At 46.8% G+C, this 24850-nt stretch overlaps 1 long non-coding RNA gene across 1 annotated transcript in view; it reads left to right on the top strand.

Annotated features, from left to right (window-relative positions):
- Positions 1-18480: 18480 nt before the first annotated feature.
- LOC144221635 (uncharacterized) overlaps positions 18481-24850 on the top strand; it is a 21721-nt gene continuing 15351 nt past the window's right edge. Inside the window, exon 1 of the long non-coding RNA XR_013332121.1 lies at positions 18481-18608. This is a non-coding gene — a long non-coding RNA (uncharacterized LOC144221635). The remainder of the gene's footprint in view (positions 18609-24850) is intronic.

Raw genomic sequence — 24850 nt, 5'->3', positions numbered from 1 at the left:
GCAGAGGCGGGGGGCGGGGCGGGCGCCAGGGCCCTCCCAGGGGCGGGGTCTGGGTGAGCGGGGCACAGGGCCCCGGGTGCGCAAGCGCGGGGAAGACGAGATTTTTGGGGGCTGAAGGCCCTGCTCTGTGGTCTTGACCCCGCGCTGCCGACGCCGGGAAGACGCAGGCGTTGGAGACCGGGCAGGTTGTGGCCTTTCTGCCTTTCAGCTTTTGTCCGCAGTCGGTGATGCAGGCTTCCTCACTTGCGGAGGAGGTCGTATTTGGACTCAAACCTGGCAAACCCGTCGGCGCCAGCAGCCTTCGACTGGAGGCTAGATCCATCACACCGTGCCTCCGAACCATCCGGCCTTGTGAGCACCACGTTCACGCCACCTAGTGGTGCGACCCCCGCCCATCTCTCCCGCCACGCCCCCTGGACCGAGGGACGAGCTGCAGTGTCACCACCCGCTGGCCTCTAAATGGGAAAGCCTAGAAGGGCGTCTCGGCGCTGGCTCCTCCCTCATCTGGTTTCCTTGCCCCTGCATCTGCCCCGAGTGCAGCTGCTTTAGACGGAGAAGGGTCCAGAAAAGTACATAGTTTCCTCCAGCTAACAGTCATTGAGCACCCACTGTGTGTCACACGCCGTGCTGGGCTCCAAAGGACCCTGTCCTGGGTATAACGACCTAGTGGGGCAACTTGATCAGCTAATTACACTTCATCGTGGTTTTCATAAGTTTTTGCTGCTGCAGTGCCCGGTGTGGGGACTGACCAAGTCTGGTGGGCACTGGGGATGCAGTCAAGAGGTCTTCTCCGAAGACGTAGTTTAAAGCTGAGAACTGAAATGTACTGGCAAAGAACGGGAAGGCAGCGATCGGGAGTAAGAATGAGTGAGGCGGAAAGAAAAGCTTGTGTAAGGGCCCTGAGGCCCCTAAGAACTTAGCACCGCTGAATTGGCAGGCCAGCGTAGCTGCACTGGAGAGAGCCAAAGGAGGAGGGAACCGATCAGGCTGGAGAGGTGGGCAAGGCCGTACCACGCAGAGCAGTATAGAGTAAGTTAAGGATTTTCTTTCTCCTACAGGCAGTAGAAAACCATAGAAATTTTTTTGAGGAGGGGATTCTGTTTTTCTTTTGAATAGTGAATACACGCACGTGGTTCTTTTTTTTTTTTTTTTACTTCTAACGCTGCACAGGGTATAACTTGAAAAACTCACCTCTGTACCCCATTGTTCCTGTTTTCTTCCCTAGAAGGAATTTGTCACAAGCTCTTGTAATCATTCGGGAAAACAACTCAAACAAATGGTTTCCAGGGAACGGGTTGGGAGGCTTCTGTAGTGGCCCGAAGAGAGCTTCTGGCTTCTTCCAAATCTGGAACCCCACTGCTTCTACCCTGCCAAGCCACCCAAGCTGCATTCGGCTCCAAATCTAAAACATGCTTGGGACGTGTTTGAAGATGCGCTATTGGCCACACATTCTTTCAAGAAGCATTTGGTGTTTATCTTAGCGCTGGGACATGATAGACACTGAGAACATACTTGCTGAAGTAATGGAGATGCTGTAGGAGACACAAGAATGAGCCATTCACTGGGCGGGTGTTCTGGGTGATCGCTGTCCCCTGTCCCGTCCTTCTTTGAACCTCAGCCTTCTCCTCCCCCAGACTTTTCCATCAGTGGTCCTGCCTCCTATTTCACTGAGAAAATAGAGGCCATCAGGAGGGCTGCTTGAGCTCCCAGCCCCGTACCCACCAACCTACTTCTGTCTCTGCTCTCAAGCTCTGCCTGCTCCCCTGTGTGGACACACTACCCTCATTGTTTCAAGCGCCATATCTTCTCGTTAGTCAAGAATGCCACTCTGGTAATTCTCCCCTCGTGCATCGGCAGTTCCCCCCCCCCATCAGATCGTTTCCCCTGGCACGATGCAGTGTCTACCATCTCAAAACCCCCCTCTTCCCTGTACGTGATTCTCTGGCCACCCCTCATTCCTCTGTGTCCCTTTTCAGCACAGCTCCTAGAAAGCGCTGTTTGCACTTGCTGTCTGCAAGCTCTTCCCCCTCTCTCGAACGCATTCTGATCAGGCGATCGCTCACATAATTCCCCTGAAACTGTGCTTGTCGAAAATTAACCTCTGCGCTCCCAGACCTCTGTATCCCAGCCTACAGTCCCAAGTCCTAGATAAAGATGCCAGTGTGGCTGTATGTGCATGGTGTGTGTGTGTGTGTGTGTGTGTGTGCGCGCGTGCGTGCGTGTGCGCGCGCATGTCTGGGCTGTTCCTCTCCCCAACCTGGAGCTCACAGACTCCCTGTGGGCTTGTGGGTGCAGCCATACAGCCCCCAGATCCTACTCCTAAACCAAATGCTTCCTAACAGCATTTGTCAGAACTAGTCACTCCTTTCTTAAAACATGTTCTTTACCTGGCTTCCAGGAAACCATTTTCTCCATTCTTCTATTTCACAGGCCTCTCCTTCTCGGTGCCCTCTCCTAGAGCCTTTCCTGTTCCTGACCTGTAAACATTGGTATGCCCCAGGACTCATAAGATCCCATCTCCATCTATAATCATTCTCTACATGCTCTCATCCAGACTTTAAGTACCAGCTGTATTCTGACGACTCTCAAACTGACATTTCCAACCTGGACCTGTCTCCTGAGCTCCAGATCGGGGGCCCTTCCAAGCAGGAAGGTCTTGGCACAAACAGACAGGCACCTTGTGGGTGGGACTACCCATCCGCGCTGTCCCTGCTGTTCGTGCTCCAAAGCTCCCCCCACCGCCCCAGGGTCAGACCGAGGCCTCAACCAGGGGCTGCAAACTTTCCGGAAAGGGCCCGAGAGCAAGTGTTTTTGGCTTTGGGGCCATATGGTCCCAGTCACAATGACTCTGCTCTGCCTTTGTGGCACAAAAAGTGTCATACCTGAACAGATTAAGCATCACAGAAATAGAAATGCAGATTTGATGGGAAGGCCAAAGTTTGCCAACCCCTGAGCTAAACACACCTGTCGTTTTATCTAGCACCTTCCCTGCCCTGTGCTGCTTCCCCCATTCCCTTACAGGTTTCACTTGGGAGAATTGCTCAATTATTCACTTACACAAGAAGCCCATCTCAGTCTTTATTCCTAGGGAACGAGACGCAAGGCAGTGCCCCTCCTACACGCCCCTCCCGGGGAGCACTCAATTCTTTCCCTAAGACATTTATCACAGGGTGCGACATCCCGTGTCTACCTGGGCGTCTCCTCCCCACCCGATTGTAATTCATCTCATCGCGATGACTTCACGTTCTGTGTCTCCATTCCCCCTTATCAGGTACAGTCTTGCTCGCCTTTTAATAAGTTTAATTCTCCCCACTACCCTGTAATGCCAGTGCCATCCTTACTACTATCTTTCATATGATGAAGCTGGGAGTGAAAAGTGTAAATGCCTTCCTGAGAGCACATGTGAAGGTTCACTTTGAATCCTTTCTGTTTTGCACGCCCTCTTTCCGCCCATCACCAAATCTTGCTAATTGCTTCCTCGCCAAGCCTCCTTTGAGTGACTTTCTTTTTGTTCACATCAATACAATCAATATTCTAATAGATTATGTGAGCGACTCATGGCAACAAGGAGCCCACAACCATTGACTTAAATGTGTATGTTTTGCCCAGATGGGGGCTACTTAAGAAATTAAAATTCTTTTTTGTTTTGAACAAATATATCAATGGTCCGAAATTCGAAAGGTAAGAAAGGAAGACACGGTAAAAGCTTTCCTCACATACCTATTCCCCAGCCACCTAGTTTTCTTCCCAGAGCCAACCAGTATTACCAGTTCCTTGTTAGCTTTCAAGAGATACTCTATGCACAGTTTATATCCTCTCTTATTGGCTGTGTGATATTTTAGTGTGTTCTGTTGGGGTTTCCTTACTTGAGCCAGCTTTCTTTAATGACGTTATTTACTGAATTCATTGGTCATACCCTCGCTTGGACATGAAAAGATTTAAAGGGGTGAGTATGGCAGGCACCTGGGTGGCTCAGTCAGTTAAGCCTCCAACTTTGGCTCAGGTGGTGATCTCACGGTTCATGGGTTCAAGCCCTGCGTCAGGCTCTGTGCTGACAGTTCAGAGCCTGGAGCTGGCTTCACATTCTGTGTGTGTGTCTCTCTCTCTGCCCCTCCCCTGTTCATGCTCTGTCATTCTCTCTCACACACAAAAATAATAAACATTAAAAATTTTAACAGATAAATAAATAAAGGTGTGTGCGTGCGTGCGTGTGTGTGTGTGTAAAATATGAGAGAAAAATGAAGCAATGGGAAAATTAGGGTAGGAACTCTTTCTCCTCAATGACACTCCATTGCCTTCAGGATAAAGTCAAAACCACACTTTGATTTATGAGTCTATGCACAATCTGGCCTCAGTTTACTCCTCTAGCCTTATGACCCACCCCATGCTCTACCCACACTGCACTCTTTCAGTCCCCTAAACACACCATGCTTTCTCTTTCCCACATTGGGATCTTTGCATAGACCTCTGATGGAAAACTCCCTTCCCTTTGTCTTACTAATGTCACATTTCAACTAGACCTTCACTTTCCCTGGGTAGTTTTCCTGGACAGCCTTCTTCCTCCGAACTGGTGCTCACACTGACGCTCCACGCTTCTGCTGCCTGAACTTCCCCAAGCACCGTGCTTACAAGCTGTATTTTGACGATTCATTTCCTTGTCCCGATCTCCCCATCATCCAGAAGCTCTGTGAGCTGTGGGACCTGCTTATCTGATTTACTATTGTATGCCCAGTGCACAACTCATAGTACACAATTGGGAAATATTTTTCCCTACAAACAAATGAATCTAGAAATTGAATTAGATCCCAAATCCCATATTTTTTTAGACATGAGTCACAAATTTGACTTTTAACTTCCCAGCAGCCAACGTAAGGAGGATCAGTATGATTCAGAGAAAACCATACAAGTGTTCAGGAGAAACATCACTTCCTCAAATAACCCGTCACTGAGCCCCTAGGGCCCCGTATGGGCACCCCTAAGTCCCTCCCACACGCACACTGTTTTTCTTTGGTAGCATTTATCGAAATTACAACAATCGATGGGGTAATTAGTTATTTAACGTGTGTGTTCTTTACCAGACTGTGTTTCATTTAGGAATGTACCCCAACACCCCTCACACCCAGTAAATGTCTACCGAATGAATTAAAGGGACCTTTCTTCCTATAACCGAGATCAGAAATCAATTTCTTCCATGAGTGTTCATGGAGAGGACGCAGGACATGTAGTGCATGGATGAATGGTCTCAGTGATACCCACACAGCAGAACTACAGACAGGGGCCACAGGGCTCTTTCCAAGAAGGATACTCAATAAAGGCTGATGGCAGTGCCACAAAGCGCAATTCAGGCAGAGCGATTCTGCTGAGAGCAACAGGATGCCAAGGGGATGGCGTGTGGGGGAGAAGCCCTCGGAAGATCTGGCTTATTCAGAAGTAAATTACAAAGCATCTTATGCTCCTCTGTAAAGAAAGTTCTCTAACCCGAGTGCTGGGTAGAGTGTGAGGAGAAGTGAATTAAACATTACACCTGAGAGAGACGTGGGATAAAGCTATTCAAGTTACGTTCAAAGGCTTTCAACAATTATTTGAGCTTGGGGTACAATTCATCTGTACCTCAGAATTAATTGATGTCCTTCACAGAGAACATGACGGGATGTCAGAATAATCTGACAGAGACATCTGTCTCATGTCGGGCATATAATAATATGTATTAGTATAATATATAATTGTATGGTACAATCAGACTCAAGTACCTCAATAATACATTTAGGGAAAAGAGGTAGTAAAAGACAAAAAGAAATAAAAACAAATGTCATATAAAAACATGTTATTAGGCAAGCATAAAAATGAATTCTCAGTTGACAAATACACCATAGCTGACATCACCACCCATGCCAGATTTGGGTGGGCAGTCCTGACTTCTTGGAATTTGTTCCTTTTAATAAAAGTAATGTATTACATGTACAACTAAATGTCATTTTGTTATGATACCCATATAAGACTTTTAATGCAAATAAATGGGCAGATGAGAAAATGAATACTTTTCAAATCATATACTTTGACTTTGGGGTTCAGAGAACCCGGCACACAGGCCTCGTTTCTAGTCTCCTCACCTGTAAGACCCCTCTCGGGTCCCCGTGCTCGTTGAGCACAACCCCTCTGATCCACAGAGTTCTCTCTTACTAGTCTGTTCCAACACTTACCACATTATATGGAGATTATCTGGATTTGCTTCTAGAGACTGAAGGAACTGCCTTTTTTCAGCCCCACAGGAAGGGATGGCAAAGCCACACTCAAACTTCCCAAGCCCCCGAGAACCACCTCAAACATCTACCTAAAAACTCTGTGTTCATTGTGTCAACAGAGCTTCCAAACAAACTGTGGCCCCAACATCCCTCCAGTATGAAAACTCCAGAGGCAGAACATTCTGTCCACAGTGCCTAGTACAGTACTTGGCACATAGCAAGCCCTCAGAAGGTAACTGATGAACTGAATTAAGGCTATGAAAGTAACCTTGTGACATTCACCTTTCTCAGGGTGGGGCTCTTTTTCACCTCTTTGTCAAACAAACGAGTGTTCTTGCAAGGAAACGGATTATATTTTGGTTGGTGGGAAGACACCAGTTCCCATGAAAGCAATCTTTACTTCAGCCCACCTTGGTAATCCAAGGGACTCTAATGTTTCCAGGCAAGGTTTCCTCGGGGTGATTTGTGGACTGAGGCTCACTAAGGGGTCAGAACGTCAGTATTCTCCATACTCCCACCAGCCATCTAGCTTTCTCTCAGCTGCCACGGAGTTGAGTGACCTAACCGACTGACACAAAGAAGATGGACAGTCGGGAGATTGAGAGATTTAGAAAGATTTGCATCCAGGAGGTAGTCAGTGGAGCCACGTATGTGTATAAAGCACCATAGTTATAATTTCAAATTCCTGGGCCAGGCTCCAGACATCTGTATCTCAGATCTCCCTAAGAAATCTATTTCAGTCTCCAAGAACAACTCGTACTTTTGCTATTAGTGTCACCATCACCTAAAGGCGCCTTTTAGACCTGGGGGAAAAATAGGGAGGACTCGTATAGGATCGTCAACAACTCCCACGTTTGCATAATTAGCACTTCGATTCCCGTTCACATCATGGGAGTTTTAAAAATGATTCAACCTTTTAAAATACCTGCATTCAACACATATTTAACTAATCTGATTCAAGGAGGTATGCAGAAAACACCCATCTGTTTGCGGGCTTACGTAACTGGAAAGATGGACGAGGAGGTTGTGGTAGAGGTGACGTTCTTCTGGAGGAAAAAGTTTAGGGCTGGATTTTTGCTTGTTTTTAAAAACTTATATTTGGGGGGCCCCTGGCTGTCTCAGTCAGAAGAGTGCACGACTCTTGATGTCGGGATCGTGAGTGTGAGCCCCACATTGGGTGCAGAGATTACTTAAATAAATACAAACTTTTAAACAATCTTTAAAAATTTATATTTTGTAAACCTTTTTTGAAGTATCACATACTTACAAAAAAGTGTAAAAATCGTAAGTGTAGGGGCACCTGGGTGGCTCAGTCAGTTGAGCCTCCGCCTCTTGATTTCTGTTCAGGTCATGGTCTCATGGTCCATGAGATCGAGCCTCGCGTCAGGCTCTGCGCCATCCAATCCCCCGCTTGGGATTCTCTCTCCGCCCCCCCCCTCTCTGCTCCTCCTTTGCTCACGCTCTCTCTCCCCCTCTCTCAAAATAAATAAACATTAAAAAAATTTAAATCCTAGTGTATAACTTGATGAATTGTTACATACTGATCACACCCATGAAACTAGCATCCAGACTAAGAAACAGAAACAGAACAGTACCAGCACGCCAGAAGTGCCCCTCATTCCCCTCCAATTCCCTCGATAAAGTAACTGCAATAAAGAAATTTTTTTTAAAAAACATGGTAATCCACATGAAGGCGGGCAAACAGGTCAGATGACAGGAGTAAACATTTTGGTGGCCAGACAATGGATNTTGGACTGTGCACCACTGAAGGAGGAGCTGAGGAAGTGAAGGCCCCGGGGCGGGGGAAGGGGGGATCAGGGAAGGATCACTAACAATCCCTTGTGGGAAACGGTCCACACCAGGGAGTGGCTGGGACTGGAGAAGCCAGCCTTGCCCAGCCACTGGAAGGGGAGCTCAGGCAGAGGTCCTCAGCAGGAGGTGTGGGTGGCACCCACCTCAGGGCCCCAGGCCTGTGGTGGCCCGCCGGGAGCCACCGTGGTCAGCAGGGCCAGCCCTGGAGCAGAGGAGCTGGATGTGGAGCAGGGGATGAGCTGGAACCCACCTCAGGACTTCTGCGTCCGTCTGTCACCAGAACCCCCTTCAAAGAATTGCGGCCACCACTTCACTTACACTTCCCGGTCTTCAAAGCGCCTCCTCTCCACTGGCCTCTCTCTACAGAGAAAGAGACGCCCGGGAAATGCAGCTTCAGTTCAACCGAGTTGAAAGTAAAACTTGGAACTACTGAGCACAGGGGAGCGACTAGTCAAAGAAAAGCCGGGCTCTGGCGCCAGGGAACAGGGTTCTAGGCCCAGACGGCTCGGGCCTGCACAACTGAGGGAGACAAGCAGATTCTGCCTTGCTCAGCTCTGGGCCTCTGTCCCTTCAGCAGAATGCATAACCCAGAGAAGACACCCTCTACTTCCCCACTCGTACTTTTCTCATCAAATGCCCTCTCCCTCCACATTGTGGATCTGCTATCTGCCTCCCAGGCTCTGCCAGACCCTGGGCTTCCGGTTCTGGTCTGCGGCCTCCACAGTAGCAGCCACACGTGGTGCAGAGCTAAGCCTTGTGGCCGCTGGCAGCCTCCCCGAGCCTCTCCTCCAGGCAGAGGAGGAGCTGCCCCTGCTGTGGAGGCCCCGCCTGCCTCTCCTGCCCCCTCCCGCATCTGCTCTCAGTCTCGGCTTTGCCCAGCAGCCTCCACAGACATCAACTCTCTCTGGAAGACGCCTGCGTTTCCTTATTTCCTTAGAGGCCACCCGCATGGCCCCGCTGGCCAGGCGTGTGAATGGCGTCAAACACTCAGTCCGCTCCCATGGGCCCAGCGTGGGCTCCCCTGCCTTAATCACAGACTCCCTTGCCCCAGAGCCCACAGTGAGCTAATCCCCCGCGGCAGATGTGATCGATATTTATCTTTCACTGTGTCACAGCCTTAGAGCGAGTGCTCCTGGCGGACCCAGGTTCCTTCTGTCTTCTTGCTCTGCGCCCTCCCACAGACTGTTACCCTCACCTTCCCGGTCAGGGCGGGGTGGCTGCCATGTCTGTATCCACAGGGTCACAGGAATGGGGAAAGAAAGGAAGTGAAGGAAAACAGTTTTCTTTTGGGCAATAATGTGGACGTTGCCCACACCCCTTCTGTCACATTCTGCAGGTTGGAACCTCGCCTGAGAGCCACACTGGTTGGCCGTAGAGCAGGCTGGGGAGTGTAGTCCCAAGCAGGGTGACCCCCACTCTTACTACTAAGGAAGAGGCAGAGGACACATCTGGGGGATAACCAGAAGCTCCACACAGCCTGCTTGCCACCGGAGCCCTGGAGGGTAATCACAGCCTTCTGTCGGCCACTACCCACTTCTGGTAACATTCCTCCCCCATCCCAGACAAAATCTAGGGTCTACCCAGAGATCTTTCTCTAACAACGTAAAAAAGGGAAATGCATGTGTTGCCATTGCCCTGCCCATGTGCTTAGCCCTCCGAGGCATGTTACCCTGACTTTTGATCACCTTGTCTATTCCTGAAAATCTTCACCTCGGGCTTTCTGTGGCTGTCAGAGCCTCTGTGCATGCAGGACAGACCTGATGTGCCGGCCGGAACCCAATCCGGTCCCATTCATCTCAGCCAACACTGACACAGGCGCACCTGTCTGAGGCTCTGGGCTGGACCCCAGGAGTACAGACAAATCCTGACCCCATCAGCACCCCCTCTCTGCCAGACGGGGTACTGAGAGCTTTACGTGCCTTCCTCATTTAACTCTCCCGGCAGCCCTTTGAAGTTTGCTCTCTTCTCTCCATTTTACAGATAAGAAAACTGAGGCTTCGAAAGGATAAGTCCCAGCCCAAGTCCCCTGCTTGAAATCAGCAGAGATGGGATTTGAACCTGTGTCTATCTGGCTCCAAGATGCTTCATCTGATGAGAGATGCTCCCTGCCCTGAAAGCCTGTGGCCAATAGGGGGAAGGGACAGGTAAGGAGGTCACTAACACCCTTTGCAGAATGTGACAATGATGGCTGGCATGTGTTCAAGTGATGACTCAAGATGCCGACATATCATTCCCGGGCTGCTTACATTTGGACTGTTATCTCACAGGACGGTACAATTCTGTAATTTTAAGCCTCTGTCATTTGAATCTTTTTATAACATCAAACTCTTTAACTCAGTGCTTCCCAAACGTTTTCCACATCGTGGGACATATAGGAAATGGCGGTATTAATACGGCATATTAGAGTATCCTCAAGATTTGGGGCTGTCTATATAGGATTTGGTGAAAATACTAATTACATTGTCTTTAGAGTACATACTTATGGAAGGAAATAAAATACAAAGTGTTTAGGAAAATAGTAAATACTGAATTAGAATGAAATAATATCTTTAAAAATTTCTGGTAGTGAATCAACTTGGTCTCATGAACATTTTATACTAGATTCTCTGTTTGAAATGGTCACAGAATTCCTGATTGTTTTTCCAATCATGCTCCGTTCAAATTCATGGTCATCGCCATTGACAAGAAACATTTCACAAGTAGATACTGTGAATGGCAGCAATATCTATCATGTTTTGCCTTCCAATTGTCAGAAGCTCCTTTCTTATTCTTAATAGAATTAGGATCCCTTGAATTTTACTTTAACAAGGCAATTCTCAAACGCTAACAGCTCTGCTTTTTCTTTCATTGACAAAATGTAATGTTGAAATTTCCTGTAATAATATAAAGGGCTTTAGAATACAATCGTACTTTTCTCAAGTCAAGTACTTTTAAATTTTGATGAAATCTTCTTCCAACATACACAGACATTGCTCTATCAGTCTTCATAATTTCCCTATAGGATTTAAATCATAATTCCAATTCAGTTCACTGACAATTTCACTTCCCCAAAGGGAATTTTTTTCCTCTGAATCCATAAGTGTTGTTAACATGTATTATTACTAGGGATGGGGGAGGATCTCAAGACTGCCCCTGCTCTCTGATTTGCTAGGAGATTCATAGGACTCCGAACAGCTGGTATATTCGTGGTTATGACGTATTACAAGGAAAGCCTACAGAGTAAAACTGGTGAGAGGAAAAGGTGCTTGGGTGAAGAAACTAGGCACAGGCCCCAATGCTCACAATTTTTGATCAAGTTCCTTCGGAGTCTCAAAAATATCAATTCAGTAAGTCCAATTTTGAAGGCAATTACAATCCTTCCAAAAATATTTGCAAAGTGAGACTGGGTCACAATTTTTACGTTTTATTATCATTTTTTTAAGCACACAAACCCTTGACAGACCTCTTCTTTGGGGAGTCCACGCATTTCTTTTTTTTTTTTTTTAATGTTTTATTTATTTCTAGGAGAGAGAGGGAGAGAGAGACAGCGTGAACAGGGGAGGGTCAGAGAGAGAGGGAGTCACAGACTGAAACAGGCTCCAGGCTCTGAGCTGGCAGTCAGCACAGAGCCCGACGCGGGGCTGGAACCCACAAACCGCGAGATCATGACCTAAGCGAAAGTCGACGCTTAACCGACTAAGCCACCCAGGCGCCCCAGGGAGTCCACGCATTTCTGTGTAATATAGCAGAGATTCGTTTCCTTGTGTCATTTCTTCACATGAGGCTGAAAACACACAGAGCCGACAGCCGATCACAATTATCATTGTCATCACATCGTTTCTGGCGCAAGTCAGATCTTTGCAGGTGATCGCTTTTGGTGAATGAAGGAATGTGCTTTTCAAGTCTCGGGATTTGGGGAATGAACTTGTGAAGTCAAGCTTCTGTATGTTTTATTGCAGCCACCCCAGGAGACCAGAGTCTAAGGGGCTTACTTTCCTCTGACTCCTTCCTCCTCACCCAGTTCTAGAATCCTTCTGACTGCCACTTCTAGCTGACCACTGTTAACTGATGATCGTGAGCCCAGCGCTCTGCTATGCAAGATTTTTTGAGCTTCTGGATTAGTTCTGGTTCTACATCTGCTGAGATGTTTGAGTGTGTTCATAGGATTGTTTGAAAGAGGCAACTTTTCTACTTGCTTCTTTGCGGGGGGGGGGGCAGTAAAAGAATAATTTGAAGGAACCAATGTGACACTGGAATAGCCTCAAATTGACAGGAGAAAAAAAATGCAAATAATCCTCTACATACATCTTGATAAAACGGCAGGGAAATGTATGATAATTCATGGAGGAAGATGTAGCATGCACATTGAGCAAACATATGTATAATTTCCATATTTACTCTGGGCTAGAGAGCTAACATCAGAATGAGGCAAAATGTAGTCCCCGACGTCAGAGGTTATTTTCGGATGAGGAGGAGGGCCTGTAGGCAAGCTCGAAGAGCTGGTTTAACCTGGCTGGGGTCTCGCGTAAGGAATGCAGGGCCTTGTTTGTTCTCAGGCTGGGACCATACAGTTGATCTTGAGTCCGGGCTTCTGCAGAGATAGCTAGTGAGTTTGTTAGTGGAGCCTGATAAGGCTGTCGGGAACCTTGTAAGCAGGTATCAGGCCAACATTTCCGAGGACCTTCCTTGGCTCCATAAAGTCAACCTTATTTCCTTAAAGCTGCATTGTCACACCTGAGTCAATGCGTGTTTCTCATGATACGTCATTCCCGTGAAAGCCTTGGCGATACAATGTCTCCTGTGGTGTCCCCTTTGAGCATTGGCTCCTTCCCAAATCCAGGGGCTTCCTGGATGGAACCAAAACCTCTCTTTGCTTCTTCAGCCCCAAACTCAGAATTGATAACTTTCACGTGGGCAGGTGAACCGAGTGATTCTGCTTATGGGCGAGATATTTTGACTTTGGCTGTTAAGTGCAGGACCTTGCAACCAGTTTCTCGAGCCCTGCCCGAACGTGTTGTGACCCTCCTAATAAAAGGACTTTGTTTCTTGCTTTGGAATGGCAGACACTTACCAAAATCACTTATTTTCCAGCAGTAGTCAAATGGTTTGTGGTTAGGTGTATGCAGGAATGACTCAGCCACCTTGCATCACATGATGACTTTTCCAGGACATAAGACTTCGGGGCCAAGGGAGAAAACTGGAGGGTCCCAGGGGCGCCTGGGGGGACTCAGTCCATTAAGTGTCCAACTCTTGGTTTTGGCTCAGGTCATGATCTCACCAGTTTGTGAGTTTGAGCCCCCCATTGGGCTCTGTGCTGACAGTGCAGAGCCTGCTTGGGATTTTCTTTTTCTCCCTCTCTTTCTGTCCCTCCCTGCCTCTCTTTCTCTCTAAACAAACAAACAAACAAACAAACTTCAAAAATTTAAAAAAAGAAACCTGGAGGGTCCCAGAATACAGGGGAAATTATCTGGGTATATTTATTGACTGTTGAATGAGAAACATACTATTTAGTGTTTCCAGTGGCATCCCATCTTAATTAAAAAGTTGTCCATTATGACAGACATAAAAATTACACCTATTTACATCTATTTAAATCAAAGGCAGTTAAGGTTACTATAGGTCTTTATGTCTATGTCTTCTGCATCTCTAAGAAGGTTCTATACACATTGCATTAAATTTTTAAAGAAGAATTCGGTAAGCAAGATAGGAAGTACTAAAATGCTAATTCTCACTTAACTTGGTACTTAAAATCCTGAAAATTCGCAACATGAAGCCATTATTCAGATTCGAGTGTAATGACAATATTTTGAAAATCAGTTTTCTGGCACCATAACATTTTATCTCTCTTTTTTTTAATGTTTTATTTATTTCTAGGAGACAGAGAGAGAGACAGCGTGAGCAGGGGAGGGTCAGAGAGAGAGGGAGTCACAGACTGAAACAGGCTCCAGGCTCTGAGCTGGCAGTCAGCACAGAGCCCGACGCGGGGCTCGAACCCATGAACCGTGAGATCATGACCTAAGCGAAAGTCGGACGCTTAACCAACTAAGCCACCCAGGTGCCCCCATCTTAGTCTCTTAAATAATTGCTTTTTTTCAATTACTTTTGTTTCTAGACATAAGATTTTTAGTGTTTATTTTACACTATTTCTCTTGAGCTAAAATACTTTGAGGGATGTGTGTGCAGTGCACGGACCTGCTGCGGACACAGGTGTATTTTTCCATTTCTGTGTGCCAGATCCAGATAGGGACAATTTCCACCCTCTCAGAAGGCAGCCCCATCTGTTCCCTGGTAGCCATTCATCCGATTTCTATCAACATAGGTTACATGTGCCTGTTTGAGGACTTTATATAAATGGAAACATACAGCGGGTACCCTTTCACTTGGTATCATGTTTGAGAAATCCATCCTTGCTGTGTGGAGATATCAGAATGTATCCATTCATCTGCTGATGAACCTGTAGTTGGTTTCCAGTTTGCGACTCTCAGGAATAAAGCTGCCCCAAACATGTCTGTGCACGTCTTTTTGCGGAACTGTATTCTCCCTGCCAGCAGGCAAATCAGTATCAAGGGCTAGAAGCACGGAGTCCGAGCAGGTATGTTTAACTTCAGAAGCATTTTCTTGTTTTTATTTTATATTTTTAGAAATTAGTTTTAAATGTTTATTTATTTTGAGAGAGAGAGAGAGCGAGAGCATGCGCATGAGCAAGGGAGGGCCGGAGAGAGAGGGAGAGAGAGAGAATTTTAAGGAGCCCAATTCGGGGCTCGATTCCACAAACCACGAGATCATGACCTGAGCCGAAATCAAGAGTCAGGCACTTCACCGACTGAGCTGCCCAGGAGCCCCAGAGAAGCATTTTCTCATTTTTAAAAGCTAACAACAATTCATTCTGAATCAAACTGTGTTAAACATTAGCGTTAAAAATCAATAGTCATTCGCTCAGTCAAGAAACGACAAGTGAGATAATTAACATGATACATTATTTGGACATGAAAACACTTACCATTAAATAATAATAATATCCCAGGCACCTTGGTGGCTCAGTCAGTTAAGTGTTCGACTTCGACTCAGGTCATGATCTCACAGTTTGTGGGTTCAAGCCCTGCGTTGGGCTCTGTGCTGACAGCTCAGAGCCTGGAGCCTGCTTCAGATTCTGTGTCTTCCTCTCTCTCTGCCCCTTCCCTACTCATGTTCTGTCTGTCTGTCTGTCTCTCTCTCTCTCAAAATTAAATAAACATTAAACAATTTTTAAAGAATTGATAAATAATAATAATATCCATACTCCTACATTAGCAAAATGTGAAAAATAAGAAAATTAAAGAAATGTCACTATTGTAGAAGCACTCACAAAATAAAGTCACAGGTGCTAAGCAAACCATGACAAGGATGATAATCAGCTGAGCCGCTGTGTACCTCTAGGGGGTGTGTGGCATAGCATGGCCCTGACAGAAGCTTCCTGGCAGCTGGTACTTGGCATAAAATCTTGGCCACAAAAAATAAGTATTACCAATTACAGAGGGAGCTATCTGACGATGCTCAGACATACTTTCAGCAGCAGGAACTTCTGAGTGGTTGAACAGAACGACATGCCCACAGCCCATTCATGGCACACCAGTCACAAAGCTCTATGCTAACTAATAGCAAAAGGGATTCCAAGACTAAACGTGCTCTGCGGTCCAATAATTTTGGATGATCCTGTGCTGAAGTTAAGCTGCAGATTTACACCTACAGGAATTCTCAGAACCTTTCAGGTGCCGGTGCCCATCGTGAATTCTTTGGGATCCCCAAATGAACACGGGCAAAGCACAGAAACATGGAGCTCACTTACACATAGTCACTAAACATGTGAAAACACTCAGCCCCACTCATAACTAAATAAATGCACAATAAAACCAGATAGAATTAGTCCCACAGAAGATCAGCAAACCGAGAGAGCTTTATAACATCCACTGTACTTGGGTGGGAACAGGCGCTCTCACCAAAGGTAGAAGGCTGGGCTACCTCCAGTTCTGTGCTTCTTTTTCAAGATTGCTTTAGCTATTCAGGGTGTTTTGTGGTTCCATACAATTTTTAGGATTATTTTTTCTAGTTCTATGAAAATTGCTATTGGCATCTTGAAAGGAATTGCATTAAACCTGAGTATGGCTTCGGTAGTGTGTAGAGCCATAGACTGGAGGCAGTAGCACTTAGAGATGATGGTTTGGTGCATGTAATAGAAAGCCAGTGACTTCATCAAATAGGGCTTTATTATCCTCCCCCCAAAAAAGTTTAGAGGTGGGCATTTCAGGCCATGCAGCTGAACATCACAATACAGTGCCCTTCTGACTTTCTGTTCCACCATCCTTAGCGTGAAGCTTTTATGATCACATTTGTCTCATTGTGACCTCATGGTTATAAGATGGCTGCTTACCTCCGGCATCAGGTCCACATTCCAGGTAAGAAGGGAGCAGCAAGGTAGAAGAGGCAGTGCCTCCATCAGGAAATCGGTGTGTTTTCAGAAGCTTCTAGCAGACTTCCTCTTAGATCTCAGTGTCTAGAATTGGCCACCCCTACATGCAAGGAAGACTGGGAAATGTAGATTTTTAGCTTAGCACTTTGCCTCTTTGAAGCAAAATCAGATGTTGGTTTACCTAATCTGGCCTTAGCCGACTCCTGGATGTCATTTCATAATTCGTCCCCTTGACTTCTGTTCTTCAGCCTCATTGATTCTAACAGATGATTTTTAGTGCCCCACTAATAATGTTTGATAATGTTCAGATACTCACTTTTTCCTCACTGTGTGTGTTCTCCAGCTTTGGTAAGCTTTTGCTTTCAACACCCATGGCTCTTTCACCGGGCAGGGCTGCCCGGGGACTCCTGGAGTCCACTTTTCCCACATGAAGTGTCTGAGCATTCAGTTCTCCTTGGGGTGACTCCAAACCAAGGGCTGACAGGAGTATCACAGGTTGGGAAAAAATCCAAGACGTAACTCATGCACTGGAGCTCCCTGTGGGATCAGGCTGAGCCCACCCTCCGCGGCATCCTGCTCGAAGCCACATCTTGCTCGGACTCCACTCCCTGCCCTGCTTATCACTAAGGAAGCACTTAGTAAGTCACTTGCACACGAGTCCCCATCTCAGAGTCTGTTCCTGGATTTCCCAATGTTAAGACACCGCTCCTCCTACACGACCTTCGCAAGCCATCAGGAATGCCTTCTCCCAGATGGAGGCTCGGTTCAGAGCTCCACTTTGCTCAGGTCTTTGCTCAAATATCATCTCATCAGTGAGACTTTCCTTAACCTCGCTGCCTAAAATAGACCCCCTCCATCAGTTTCTATCTCTCACCCTACTTTATAACACGTATCGCTACTTAGCAGCATATATTTTGTTTATTGTCTTTCTCCTCCACTAAAATGTAAGCTCCAAGGCTAGGAATTTTGTCTTTATTCTCCTCTGTATCCCTGCTGTAGGATTAATGCCTGCTGGAGGGAAGGCTTCAAATATATCTGATTGCATTAATGAACGAATTGCATCTAAGGATCTATGCAGCCTTAGGAATCAGAAAGTGATTTTCAGCTTTGAAAGGGGGGTTGGAGCATTGGAGCCGTGTGTGTGTGTGTGTGTGTGTGTGTGTGAGAGAGAGAGAGAGAGAGAGAGAGAGAGAGAGATAGGGAGGGAGGGAGGGAAGAACCTTTTAGATTGCATAAGCATTTATTGATACACCGAAGCTAAGTCAGGACCTGAAGAAGCTCATAGTCTTAAGGAGAAGCCAGACCCAACAAACTGGTACTTATGTGCACCACGGGGTCTGTATAGTGGCCTATGCACAGGGCTATACAATCACTTCTGTCCGGGAGGATCCAGGAGAGCTTCGTGGAAGAGGCCACGTTTGATATTAAAGAAAGAATAAGTTTCTCAGGAGAAGAAGGTACGTTGCACTCCCATTAGGAGGACTAGCGTTCGGAAAGGCATAAAGTCCATGGCCTGTCTGTGTGGAATAAAACAGAGGGTTCCTGAGGAGAGCAATAGAGTACTGAGAGACCAGAGGCAGGAGAAGGGGGGCCAGGCAGCAAAGGAACTTGAATGTTAGCTTTGTCCAGAAGGCAGTGCACAGACGTGGGTAAGGTATAACCCGGAGGAAGACAAAAGGGAGTACACTCAGAGCTGGGTTTCAGCAGGTTACCCATGGGGGTGTCACGGACAAGTTCGAGAGGGGAAAGCCCGTTCCTTCTGTCAGCGGACCATTCACAGCTCCAGGCGCAGAGCTGAGCTGTGGGCACCAGAGGGCGCTATGACCCAGGACACGGGCTTTCTGCCTCCGCTGCCCGGTTGGTGGGCACCTCACCTTCAACCCTCAGGCTGGTGAGAACTTCCAGCCGGGTCACCGCTGCTGTATGACTGTCAGCACACAAAACCTTGGGAAATCTTCTGTATTACGGCTCGTTATTTGGCTTTCTCCATGCAATAGCCAACTCCGAGGCGCTGCTTGGACTGGAGGTGCTGTGGAATACACGGGTGAGATCCTTGGTGTCAGAGCGCTCGATCTAAACCAGAGATTCCCAAAGCCTGATTCCTGGGACCAGCAGCATCAGCAACTGCTGTGAGTATGTGAGAAACGCAGATTCTTGGGGCGCGCTCCAGACCCACCCAACCAGACATTCACAGTGGGGCCCGACAATCTCTGCTTTAAGAAACCCTTAACTGGGGCTCCTGGGTGGCTCAGTCAATTAACCGTCCAACTTCAGCTCAGGTCATGATCTCACAGATCGTGAGTTCGAGTCCCACATCAGGCTTTGTGCTGGCAGCTCAGAGCCTGGAGGCTGCTTCAGATTCTATGTCTCTGTCTCTCCTTCAAAAATAAATAAACGTTAAAAAAAAAAAAAACTTTTTAAAAGCCCTTAATTTGATTCTGGTGCATGGTCAAGGTTGAGAATCACTGGTCTAAGAAAGTACTGCACACTGTAGTGTGCGACCTCAAAGGAGTGAGTCCACAGGCCACAAGAGGCTTCCCGGAGGAGGGGTCCTAGGAGAAGTCCTAGAAGGACTCACCCAGGCAGAGAGGGGGAGAGAACGGCATTCCAAGCAGAGAAAACAATTAATTGTACCAAGGCTCATAAGACGGAAGGCTTAGTCTCTGATTCGACTCCAGCAGGAAGGGGACTCACACAAAGAGGCTCAATCTTTGTCCCCCCATGCACACTCCTGATCTCTCTCCGGGGGGCAGGGGGTCCTCATGTTTTGAAAGATGTTCTCTTCCAAAAAGCTGCTCTGCATAATTAATAATTCATTCATTTCCTACTATTTATTAATCAATATAGATAGCTCCAGTCCGAGTTTCTGATTACCATGAGATGGCCAGACTTCCTACCCTGAATTAATAATGATGGTAACTACCATTTGCCCAGGGCTCACCCAGGTTCAGTGCCAAGTGCTTTACCTGTGCTAACGCATCCCACGGCCACCATAAGCCTCTGAGTGGGGCATTGTCATCACCCCCATTTCACTGAAGAGGAGACTAATGCTCAGAAGAGGCTGACTTGGCCAAAGGCCCAACGAGATACGATCTAACCTGAGTCAGTCCGCCTGCAGAGGGGGCTGGATCCAAATGCTTTCCCGTTCCTTGGGAGGAACGGAGTTCCAGCCCCAAAGAAAGCTATCTGGCCTGCCAGCACATACAGCCGCATCCTGAGCAAATGCACAATTCCTGCTACACATTTGGAAGTGCTAAAATAGCTCATGGTACCCGTTTCCATCCTGAGAGTTCCCTAGGGCTCCGGGACTCCAGATCAGAATCACTGAGCTAGTCCAACGTTCCTGCTCCCTCCCTACGCCCATGGTACAGGTAAGAGTACAGAAGCCCAAGGAGGGGCAGTGAAGTGGAGGCTGCCTTCCAGGACCCCCTCAGAGCACTGCCTGATAGCAGTGCTGGTTCACGGCCATTGTCTTGGTCCCACATCTCCGCTGCCCTATCTCGGCCCCCATCTCTGCCGCCCTCCCTGGCTTCCTTCCTCCTCCAGCACCCTCTTAGTCCCTGCTCTGCGCCAGGCCCCGGGCACTGGGGATACCAACACAAATGGGTACTTCATGCCAGCCTGTCAACTGCCCGTGGGCCATGGCACGCGCTGCTACCTGCTTTTCCTAAGCCGTCTCCACCGCAGAGGGGCTTGGGGCAGTTGTGAGCAGGCAGTGCCAGCCATCTCCTCGCCCGCTGGCTTTGTAGGACAGAATACAGTCTAGTCTGTCCCACCTCCCACTCCGCCCCTGCCCGCCGCTCTGCTCTCTGCTCCTACGATGGGCGAGCTCCACGTCCCGTTAGCGCTGCCCGAGATGTTCAGGGGCGCGGGCTGCCTCCTCCCTTTCTCCCGTCGGTACTCTGACTTGCTGTATCTGCCCTTTCTCCCTCCTGCCCTCCCGCCATTGATGGCTCACTGCTGACGTCTCTTCTCACTTGCACAGACCCATTTATAGCTAGGCATCGCCACCCGCCACCCGCCTGACGGGCAAGTCCCCTTGGTCTATGTTTGTGTTGACAAATTAGGTCAAGTCACCTTTTCTGTGCCGGCTCCTAGGGATACAGACGACAGCGGAGGTGTTGCCTGCCTCGGGGCAGCTCCCTGTCTGGGGTGGGAAGGGGAGGCTGCTGGTACCAACTCTGTGAAAGGCCAACCCAACAAAGTAACTGGGTTGCTAAGGGTTTGTTTGCCTTAATGCAAAGGGTATGCACTTGGGTCGCATTTATTGTGCCCCAGTGAGTCCTGGGCAAACACAAGTGGCTTCTCTGGATCTCTCAGGATAAAAGGCAGTCCTTGCAAATTCTAGCTTCAGAAGGAAGCCGGGTCCCTGGTGGGAAGCCTCTAAAGCCAGGAGAAGGCAACGTGATCCAACAGAAAGCTCTATCTGTTAGCAGGTTGGGAGAGTGTTCTAGAAGCAGGCTTTAAAAAAATTTTTTTAATGTTTATCATTGAGCGACGGAGAGAAACAGAGTGTAATTATGGGAGGGGCAGAGAGAGGGGGAGACACAGACTCTGAAGCAGGCTCCAAGGTCTGAGCTGTCAGCACAGAGCCCGACGCAGGGATCAAACTCACAAACCAGGAGGTCATGACCTGAGCTGAAGTCTGACGCTCAACCGACTGAGCCACCCACGTGCCTCGAGGCAGACTTTTAGTAGCCAACTCACAAACATTGGTATATTAGGCCAAAATGTCAGTTAAATATTTTTAATAAAATTGTTTTTTAACTTTGCTATAAAAATATTATGTGCTCACTGAAAAACATGTAAATGATATAGAAAATGTGCATTTCAATTTTTGCCTTCAGTCTCAATCATTGTTAACACTTCGGTGTATGCATTTTCAGATCTATTAATCACATATAATAGATATATATGTAAATTTATATATGTACATTTATATATACGTAAAATATATATATATGTAAAATATATGTAAAATTATATATACACATATATGTCTGTTTCATACAAATATGTATGGAGAGAGTGAGAGATCACTTTAAAAATATAAATTAAGGGGCACTTGGGTGGCTCAGTTGGTTGAGCATCCAACTTTGGCTCAGGTCATGATCTTGCGGTTCGTGAGTTCGAGTCCCACATCAAGCTCACTGTTGTCAGCCTGTCAGTGCAGAGCCTGCTTTGGATCCTCTGTCCTCTTCTCTCTGCTTCTCCCCCACTTGTGCTCTCTCAAACATAAACATTAAAAATTTTTCATAAAAAAATAAAAAATAAAAATCTAAAAACTTTTATCATTTGAATACATGTTATAATATAATCTCTATATAATAATATTATATACATATGTTATTCAACTTGAGATTTTTTTTAAAGATTTTATTTTTTTAATTTATTTCTTTTGAGAGAGAGAGTGCATACTGAGCCACACAACTGAGCTACCCAGGCACCCCAAAGTTTTATTTGTAAGTAATCTCTATGTTCAGCATGGGGCTCAAACCCACAACCCTGAGGTCAAGAGTCACACACTCCACCAACTGAGCCAGCCAGGAGCCCCTCAACTTATTTTGTTTTGTTTTGTTTTGTTTTTCAGAATAGAAAACTAAGTTGTGGGCATCTTTCCACATTGGCACGTATAGAGAGATCTGTCTCATTCTTTATCAGCTGTATAATATGGACGTGCCATAAATTCCTCCATCCTCTGCTGACACACATACATTTCCAGTCTTTTGTTATTGCAAACAATGCTGCGAGGAACTTCCTGTTCTTTGTTCCCTCTTGCCAGTGTTTCTATAAAAGAAATTCTCAAAGCCAGAATTAACTACATCAAAGTCACAATATAAATATGAGGCCTTGGTAGACATTGGGGAATTCCTGGGGCACCTGGGTGGCTCAGTCAGTTAAGCATCCCACTCTTTTTTTTTTTTTTTAATATTTTTATTTCTAGGAGAGAGAGAGACAGCGTGAGCAGGGGAGGGTCAGAGAGAGAGGGAGACACAGACTCTGAAATAGGCTCCAGGCTCTGAGCTGGCAGTCAGCACAGAGCCTGACGCGGGGCTCGAACCCACGAACTGCGAGATCATGACCTAAGCGAAAGTCGGACGCTTAACCGACTAAGCCACCCAGGCGCCCCAGCATCCCACTCTTTATTTCAGCTCAGGCCATGAGCTCACAGTTTGTGAGGTCAAGCCCCACATGGGACTCTGTGCTGACAGTGCGGAGCCTGCTTAGGATTCTCTCTCTCCCTCTCTCTGCCCCTCCCCTGCCTCTCTCTCTCAGAATGAATGAATGAATGAATGAGAGCTTAAAAAAGAAGAAATTGATGAATTTCTCTCCAAAATAATGTACCGATTTGCATTTCAGGAGAGGACTTGGTCACTGTCCCTCAACACAGGGTACCTTTTAATTTTTGCCAATCTGATACATAAAAAATATCATCACATTGTTGTTTTCATTTGGATCAAGGTTTTTTGTGTGTGTGGATTCAAGCATCTCTTCATGGTTTTGGGTTTTTGTTTTCTTTTTGGCCACTTGAATGTCATTTTCTGTAAAATGTATTTTCCTATATCATTTGCCTATTTTTCTTATTCACCTTTTTCTTTCTTACTTTTCTTCCTTTGTGCTTTTAAAAAAATGTTGGCTTGTATGAGTCCTTTGAATATCAGCTTCTTCCTCCTCATCTGTCACATGGAAAGTTAATCAACTATTTTCTTCAGTTTAGTGTATCATTTGCTTTGTGTATGCATTTATTTCCCCCTACAGAAGTTAAAAATATTTATGTAGGGGCACCTGGATGGCTCAGTCGGTTAAGCGTCCGACTTTGGCTCAGGTCACGATCTCATGGTTCGTGGGTTCGAGCCCTGAGTCGGGCTCTGTGCTGACAGCTAGCTCAGAGCCTAGAGCCTGCTTCAGATTCTGTGTCTCCCTCTCTCTCTGACCCTTCCCTGCTCATGCTGTCTCTATCTCTCAAAAATAAAAGTAAAACATTAAAAATAAGTCAGATATGTCCATCTTTTTCTTGATAACTTCTGGGATTTGTGTCACATTGTAGAAAGAATGTCTGTGCTCTGTGATTCCAAAAACAAATTTTCTTTGATAGTTTCTTCTATTATTTTTGTGGTTTTGTTTTTTGTTTATATATTTTAAATTTATCTGGAGTTTATTTTAGTCTATGCTATGAGTTAGGGGCAAAGCTAGATTTTTTCCCCAGATGGCTCATCAACTGCCCTTGAATGTATAATACCTTGTCACATGTGTGAAATACCACCTTTATCATGTACCGAATTTCCTTACATGTCTAGGTCTGTCTGTGGATTCGATTCCCTTCCATTGAGCTCTCCATCAGTTTCTGAGCCAGTTACACACTTGCATTCTCACAACTTTTAATACACTCACTCATACTCTCTTACGAACTCTCTCTCTCTCTCTGTAAGGCTTTACCAAGTTGGCTGTCAAGCTGCACACCGTTTCTCTGGCTATGTCTTCAGAATGAGGTTCAACTGTCTCTTCCAGGTGGTTCCACACCTCTCTATGTTCATTCATTCATCCATGAGCATAGGCCATGAGGCAGAGTGGGGCCGTGGTGAGATCCAGAGAGACAGAGGGAAGAACACAGACATGGGCCTTGCGTCAAGGCCTGATTTTAGTGATTAACCCTCAAGGCCACTGTGATTTCCATGATTCCCGAGAGTGCTTTGCTTCCAGCCCAGGGACCCTCCTGGAAACCATGCCCAGACTTGGTTGCTATCAGATGCCCTGAGCTCCCACTCAGCCAAGGCCTGTGGTAACAGGGCCATAAAAAGTTGGATTTTAACCTGGCTTCCTTTCCAACACCCTTATCCAGTTCACTCTGTTCCCATTAGATAAGAAAGAGCCAAAGCAGATGGGGTCATTGGGAACTATGGTGTGCCATGAGCTTTTGGAAGTGGAATTTTTGCGGGGGGTGGGGTGGGGTAGGGGAGCAGAAGAAAGAAACTGAGAAGACTAACTTAGTTAGAAATTATCTTTGAATCCTGGCAGAAGAGAAGGTAGCACTGGGTCAATCTAGCCGTGTGACCCTGAGTGTGTCATTTAGCGTCTCTGGGCTCCATGTCACAAACACTCAGGGTCAATGAGCAGGTGCTGGGTTCATATGGTTTGATCTGACCCTCCGAACATCTTTGTTGGGTACTCAGTTTATGCACAGAAAGCCAAGGCTGGAAAGGGAAATTGACATGCCTGAAGTCACTCATTCAGAAGGAGCAGAGTTAGGATGCAATGAGGATTAGATTCCGAATCCCTCATCCTTTCTGCTTTAGGAGATTGTCCAACTCCCCTCCCACCCCAGGTCAGGTGGCCTGCTGTGCTACCGGACACTTCTAAGAAGAGCGGGGAG

This window comes from Crocuta crocuta, unplaced genomic scaffold (assembly GCF_008692635.1).
Source record: "Crocuta crocuta isolate KB4526 unplaced genomic scaffold, BGI_CrCroc_1.0 scaffold367, whole genome shotgun sequence".
NCBI classification, from domain to species: domain Eukaryota; kingdom Metazoa; phylum Chordata; class Mammalia; order Carnivora; family Hyaenidae; genus Crocuta; species Crocuta crocuta.
Note: the sequence above shows the minus strand (reverse complement) of the source record. Positions and strands in the feature narration are given on the sequence as shown.